The 6,411-nt window shown below is 36.6% G+C and overlaps 1 long non-coding RNA gene across 1 annotated transcript in view; it reads left to right on the top strand.

The window, feature by feature from the left end:
• The first annotated feature begins 424 nt into the window (after nucleotides 1–424).
• Nucleotides 425–6,411, top strand: part of LOC104878911 (uncharacterized) — a 30,266-nt gene continuing 24,279 nt past the window's right edge. Inside the window, exons 1-5 of the long non-coding RNA XR_785506.3 lie at nucleotides 425–576; nucleotides 858–1,060; nucleotides 1,283–1,484; nucleotides 1,707–1,909; nucleotides 1,979–2,019. This is a non-coding gene — a long non-coding RNA (uncharacterized LOC104878911). The remainder of the gene's footprint in view (nucleotides 577–857; nucleotides 1,061–1,282; nucleotides 1,485–1,706; nucleotides 1,910–1,978; nucleotides 2,020–6,411) is intronic.

Raw genomic sequence — 6,411 nt, 5'->3', positions numbered from 1 at the left:
TTTTGATTTTTTATTCAGTAAAAAAAATTATAATAAATTATAAAAGAATATAAAAACAAACCATTTAAAATTTTGAAAACAAATTGTTTTCAACAAAAAATTTTTTAAAAAAAAACCTTCTTAATCCATTCAATAATTTCCTAATCAAATCAAATTAATATACAAATTTTTAAGAAATGAAGCATGGATAAAAAAATTGTTGAATTTTTTAAAAAATAAAGTACAATAAAATTTATTTTATAGTACCTCCAAATTATTATATATGGAATTGAATATTTTATTCTACTAATGCTATAAAGTAATAAAAGGTTGAGATCTACGTATTAACAAAAGTAATAAAAATGGAATATTAAAAAAGATAAAAACTGGAAGCAACATAGAAAGGTAAAAATGGAATGGAAATCTAGATAGCCAATCCACTATGCTAGCTCCGTCTGTGAAAATTGCAGTGCTGATCAGCCCAATGTCTTCGGAATATTGCTAGGATTTTTCTTTTTCCTTCAGCTACCGCCTGGCTCCTTCAACCTTGGTTTCTCATCCAAGTCATATCTTTGGCTTTCTTTTTCTCTCTTTAGGGTTGGTTTTAGATTCTTTGCTTAATTTGGAAATGTGCTTCTCTCCTTTCATGTACGGTCGTTTGTTTATTTTTTCTCTTATCTCACACCCACATTTTTTTTCTCTCTTTCCAAATCCCCTTTCTCTCTCTCACCCTCTATTGAATTCTCTTTGAAGTACCAGTGTGATCAGTGAAGCGTCTGATTTTTTCCTTATTTGTTTTCTCCGTCTCTCTCTCTACATATAAGGAGTAAAATGGTTCTTTGGTCTGATACGGAGTTGTGTTGATTTTTTCTGTGAAGGGTTTGGTTGAAAATTTTCCAATGTCGCGGCAGAAGATTCAGATCAAGAAGATTGACAACACAGCAGCAAGGCAAGTGACCTTCTCAAAGAGGAGAAGAGGGCTTTTTAAGAAAGCACAGGAGCTCTCAACACTGTGTGATGCTGAGATAGCGCATATTGTCTTCTCAGCAGCAGGAAAGTTCTTTGAGTATTCAAGCTCAAGGTTAGTTTTCTCATCTCTCCCATTCCTTCTTTTTATACATAGATATATGAACCCCATTTCTCTCTCTCTCCCTCTATTGAATTCTCTTTGAAGTACCAGTTTGATCTGTGAAGGGTCTGACTTTTTTTCCTTATTTGTTCTCTCCTTCTCTCTCTCTCTACATATAAGGAGTAAAATGGTTCTTTGGTCTGATACGGAGTTGTGTTGATTTTTTCTGTGAAGGTTTGGTTGAAAATTTTCCAATGTCGCGGCAGAAGATTCGGATCAAGAAGATTGACAACACAGCAGCAAGGCAAGTGACCTTCTCAAAGAGGAGAAGAGGGCTTTTTAAGAAAGCACAGGAGCTCTCAACACTGTGTGATGCTGAGATAGCGCATATTGTCTTCTCAGCGACAGGAAAGTTCTTTGAGTATTCAAGCTCAAGGTTAGTTTTCTCATCTCTCCCATTCCTTCTTTTTATACATAGATATATGAACCCCATTTCTCTCTCTCTCCCTCTATTGAATTCTCTTTGAAGTACCAGTTTGATCTGTGAAGGGTCTGATTTTTTTTCCTTATTTGTTCTCTCCTTCTCTCTCTCTCTACATATAAGGAGTAAAATGGTTCTTTGGTCTGATACGGAGTTGTGTTGATTTTTTCTGTGAAGGGTTTGTTTGAAAATTTTCCAATGTCGCGGCAGAAGATTCAGATCAAGAAGATTGACAACACAGCAGCAAGGCAAGTGACCTCCTCAAAGAGGAGAAGAGGGCTTTTTAAGAAAGCACAGGAGCTCTCAACACTGTGTGATGCTGAGATAGCGCATATTGTCTTCTCAGCAGCAGGAAAGCTCTTTGAGTATTCAAGCTCAAGGTTAGTTTTCTCATCTCTCCCATTCCTTCTTTTTATACATAGATATATGAATCTCAGTGCATTTTGCAGGCAATCATAGTATTCAAGCTCTTTGAGTATTCAAGCTCAAGGTTAGTTTTCTCAAACCCTATTTGTCTTATGCATTTGGAAAAGCATCATCAAATCTAATAAACAAATGGATACCCTCCCAAATGCACAGTACTGTGTGAATTATTTTCTCAGAGTGGAGAGTATTCTACTATTTTGCACTGTGTTATGTGTTACGAATAAAAAATTAAGTTCAACATCATTCTCTATGATGTAGCTGCTTGTTATGGTGATTGTGCTATACTGATTGTCTTCTGCTTAGCTTAATTTCCCCTCATGTTTTATATATCATTTTCTCAGCTGGTTTCCCAAGATCACCTGACAGAAAAGAGAATGAGAATTTAACCTCAGAAGCATTTTTTTTCCCACTCCATTGGAGCAATCAAAGCTTTACAACCTAGAAATAATAATGTATAATTTTCTTTTCTAGATATACACATTGGAAAAGAACTATACATGGTACGTTTTCTGTGAAATATTATTTAGCTTAGGGCAGTGTTTGATCCATTGTTCTTGGTTTCATTTGAAGGCTCAAACTTTTTCAGATCTTTCAGTTTCCTTACGCAGTGGTTCTCTTTCTTGCCAATTGTAAGCATGTGATAACATATGATTTGTGAATCACATGCATGTACTGTAGTACTATTAGATATGATACTCTAGTGAAGTATGAGCTATGAATTAATATTCCTTAATAATTAATCATAATCAATAATTGAGGTTTCTTCCTGCTTTTAATTAAATTAGGCATATATCTAATTATCCTAGACTGAAGATATGTTTTTTTTTTTCTAACTATCATCTGTGTGTTTTGTGTATTGTCCTTCATTTTGACAAGGTGCTGGTTTTCTTCCTATTGACAATCATTAAGATGATTTTGTAAGGAATAAGAGGGATTAGGGAGACAGATGGAGCTTGAAAGAGCATCCTTTGTTGGGTAGATGGAACTTTTGTTTTTGTAAAGGTAGTCTCCTTACAAAAGAGAAAGTACTACAAATGCTCAACAGTGAGATTACAACATGTCATAAGGGAGTCATTGCATTAAATCTCATTACTTCATTGTACTACCTTGGATAGCTTTGAAACTAGGATGTATGAAAAATACTGAAAATAGCTTCAAAATTTGGCCACACATGCATGGAAAATTCAGTCCAAAACAAAATCAGACAATAAGTACTGCATATATCCAATTACATGCATGTTTGTTGTGTGTATATATAGACCGGAGTGTGCTAAAAGCCTAGGTGCCATTTACGAAGTTTAATTTCTTGTCTTTTCTCATTTGGTTGATTTAGCAGAGAAGATTTGTGAAGGTAACAGGAAGTTTGAAGCTTTCCTAAATTTTCAAGCAATGATGAATATTTTCATTTAGATTATAAGAAATTTATACAAAAGGACAACATAGACCATCAAAATCATGTGTGTACAGCCCTCTAACAACTGATGATTAATGAGCTTGCTAACAGCCTCTAATAAATAATCATAAAGTTCTTGAGAAAATAACTTGGTAATAGTTTTATGATTTTAATCATTAAGCTTCTAGCAATCACTTTGTATTGAAGCATACAGCTATTGCAGGAAACCTCAAATCCAGAAAATCATGCCAAGCTTGGCTGATTCTGTTATCTGATCAGTCACAAAGTCATTCTCAAAATCCATAAAATCATGCCAAACTTGGCTGCTTCTGTTATCTGATCAGTCATTAAGTCATTACAGCCTCTGACTTCCATTTCAATATTTATCCCAAAGGGCTTCATCACTTGTATGTCATTATAGCCCAAACTATGCATACCCTACCTTCATTTTCTGTTCTTCTAGTTTACTCATCTTAATTTCTTCACCTAAACCAATGCTTTGGATTATGACCCCAAAATTTCTTCATTCTCCCTTGCCTTGAAAAATATTTCTCACTCACATCTCCATCAAACTTGAATAGCATATCCACATAGTTTAGAGTGATGGCATCAAGAAAATCTTTTAAGAACATATCTAATGTACAGCCTCCTTTTCACCATTGCCAACTACTTCATTGCCAACATATTTAATAGAATCAATCAACGAATGACTCAATAAAAATTAGTTTTTGTAGAGTTGCACGAACTTGATCTGGAGTACTTGGGAGCTCAAATACCTTCAGCATCCCTATGGCAAAAGAGGTAATCAATTAGTCGTCCTTTCAGCTGTTATACCAACAATCCGTAGCCTTGAAACCCTGTCTTTATAAATTAGAAAATCTGAACAAAGGGGATGATGCTGGCCTTCAACTTTGCCGTTATTCAGTAACAATCATTCATGCTTGCTCTTCCAAATGTTGTTTTTGTTGGCAGCTCAAACCTACTAGATATATTCCAAAACATACATGTGATAACAGCTGTTTTGCTGAAAGCACATGATCTTTTGTTAAGTATTGCCAATCCAATACTCCTACACTAAGGCAACCACTCTTTATCTTCTCTGACTTATTACACTTTTTAGGGCATTAAGAAGTAATTAGCATGCTGTGTGTCTTTGTTCTTATTACAAACTTCTTTGCTTACCCAGAAAACTTTGATCTGCTAGCTGTTAACAACAAAAGAAGGGGTTCCTTTTCTGCATCTATTAAATTTCAGTTGCCTTTTGAAACTCTTAAAATACCATATAGATGCAAAAAGGGACACTACTATTGTCACATGTGAATCAGTTGATGGAGTAGCCACTTGTCACAATTATCCAAGATTTCATAGAGAAGTTATTTGAAAAAATGTCATAAAAATTAGGCATGGCACCACAGTTGTTGTTTTTCACCACTCGTATTCAAAAATTACATTGTAGATATTCACACTTAACAAAGCAGAAACTTGTAACAGCAAAAATATAGAAACTCCTATTAATAAAATATAGAAATCTTTTAGTACTCAACTCTTAAATATAGAAACTAAATCAACTACTCAAAATAAAATGTTTTCTTTGACGTTTAGAAAGTAAATCTAATTATAATATTTAGAAGCTCATGACTCTTAGCCACCAATATTTCTTTGTATCTATCTACTTCTCCTTTTACATTCTTCTATGTCTCTTATATTCATCTTGAGGGGGAAGTACGGAAAGAAAAGCCCACCTAGTCAATTGGGAGAGGGTGTGTGTGGGTAAGGAGGAGGGGGGGCTTGGTTTGAGGAAGTTAGCCCCCTTGAACAAAGCTTTGCTTGGAAAATGGGTGTGGAGATTTGCTTGGGCCAAGGACGAGATGTGGAAACGAGTTCTTGTGGCAAAATATGGGCAAGAGGAATTTGGGTGGAGGACTAAAAAGGCAAATGGGGCGTTTGGTGTTGGGGTTTGGAAGGAGATCTTGAAAGAAGCTGATTGGTGTTGGGATAATATGACTTTTAAGGTGGGAAAGGGCACCAGAATTAGGTTTTGGAAGGACCCTTGGTGTGGGGATGTGGAGCTGTCTCGAAGGTTCCCTCAACTCTTCACTGCGGCTGCCAAAGGAACGCCACAGTGGGGGATATGTGGGACCAGAATTCTGGTCAAGGAGGGTGGAATCTAAGGTTCATTAGAGGCTTCAATGATTGGGAGCTGAACATGGTAGGTGAATTACTCCAAATCTTAAGGAGTCAAAGAATTACCTTGGAGGAAGACTCGACCTTGTGGAAGGGAGGAAAAAAGGGGAAGTTTGGCGTTAAGGAAGCGTATGGTTTGCTGATCAACCTTAGTGTATCCACGTTTCCTAAAAAGGGCATTTGGGTGGAGAACGTTCCTTCTAAGCTAGCGTTCTTTGCGTGGGAAGCTACTTGGGGGAGGGTTCTTACCCTTGATAGGCTTCAAAAGAGAAGATGGCAGCTTCCTAATCTTTGTTTTTTATGTGGTAGTGATGAGGAAAATGTAAATCATCTTCTCATTCATTGTACAGCGGCTAGAGTGTTGTGGGGGATTGTTCTGAGTTTGTTTAGTGCCCAGTGGGTCTTTCCAGAATCTGTAAAGGAGGTGGTTCTTAGCTAGAAGGGTTCGTTTGTGGGTAAAAAGAGGGAGAAAATTTGGAGATCCATTCCGTTATTTATTTTTTGGACGGTTTGGAAGGAGAGGAATAGATTAGCTTTCAAGGGGGGGGGGGGGGGGGGGGGGGGGAGTTAGCTATTCAGAAAGTTAAGAATTCTTTTGTTTGTAATGTGTGGCGGTGGGCTAAATTGTATAGTGGTGCGGAGCCTCGCTCCCTTATAGGCTTCTTGGAGTGGTTAGCCTCCAGTTAAGGGTCGGTGGGTTTTTTTGTTTCTTTTGTCTTTTGTTGAGAGGCCCTCGTCGCCCCGTATACTCCCTGTATGCTTTGCGGCGTTTTGCCTTTTGCTATTATATGTGTTTATTTATCAAAAAAATGTCTCTTATATTCATCTTATTCTAATTGCCTTTTTCCCTTTTGGAAGAGGTATTATTTCTCATTGACA

This window comes from Vitis vinifera, chromosome 3 (assembly GCF_030704535.1).
Source record: "Vitis vinifera cultivar Pinot Noir 40024 chromosome 3, ASM3070453v1".
In the NCBI taxonomy this organism is placed as follows: domain Eukaryota; kingdom Viridiplantae; phylum Streptophyta; class Magnoliopsida; order Vitales; family Vitaceae; genus Vitis; species Vitis vinifera.
Note: the sequence above shows the minus strand (reverse complement) of the source record. Positions and strands in the feature narration are given on the sequence as shown.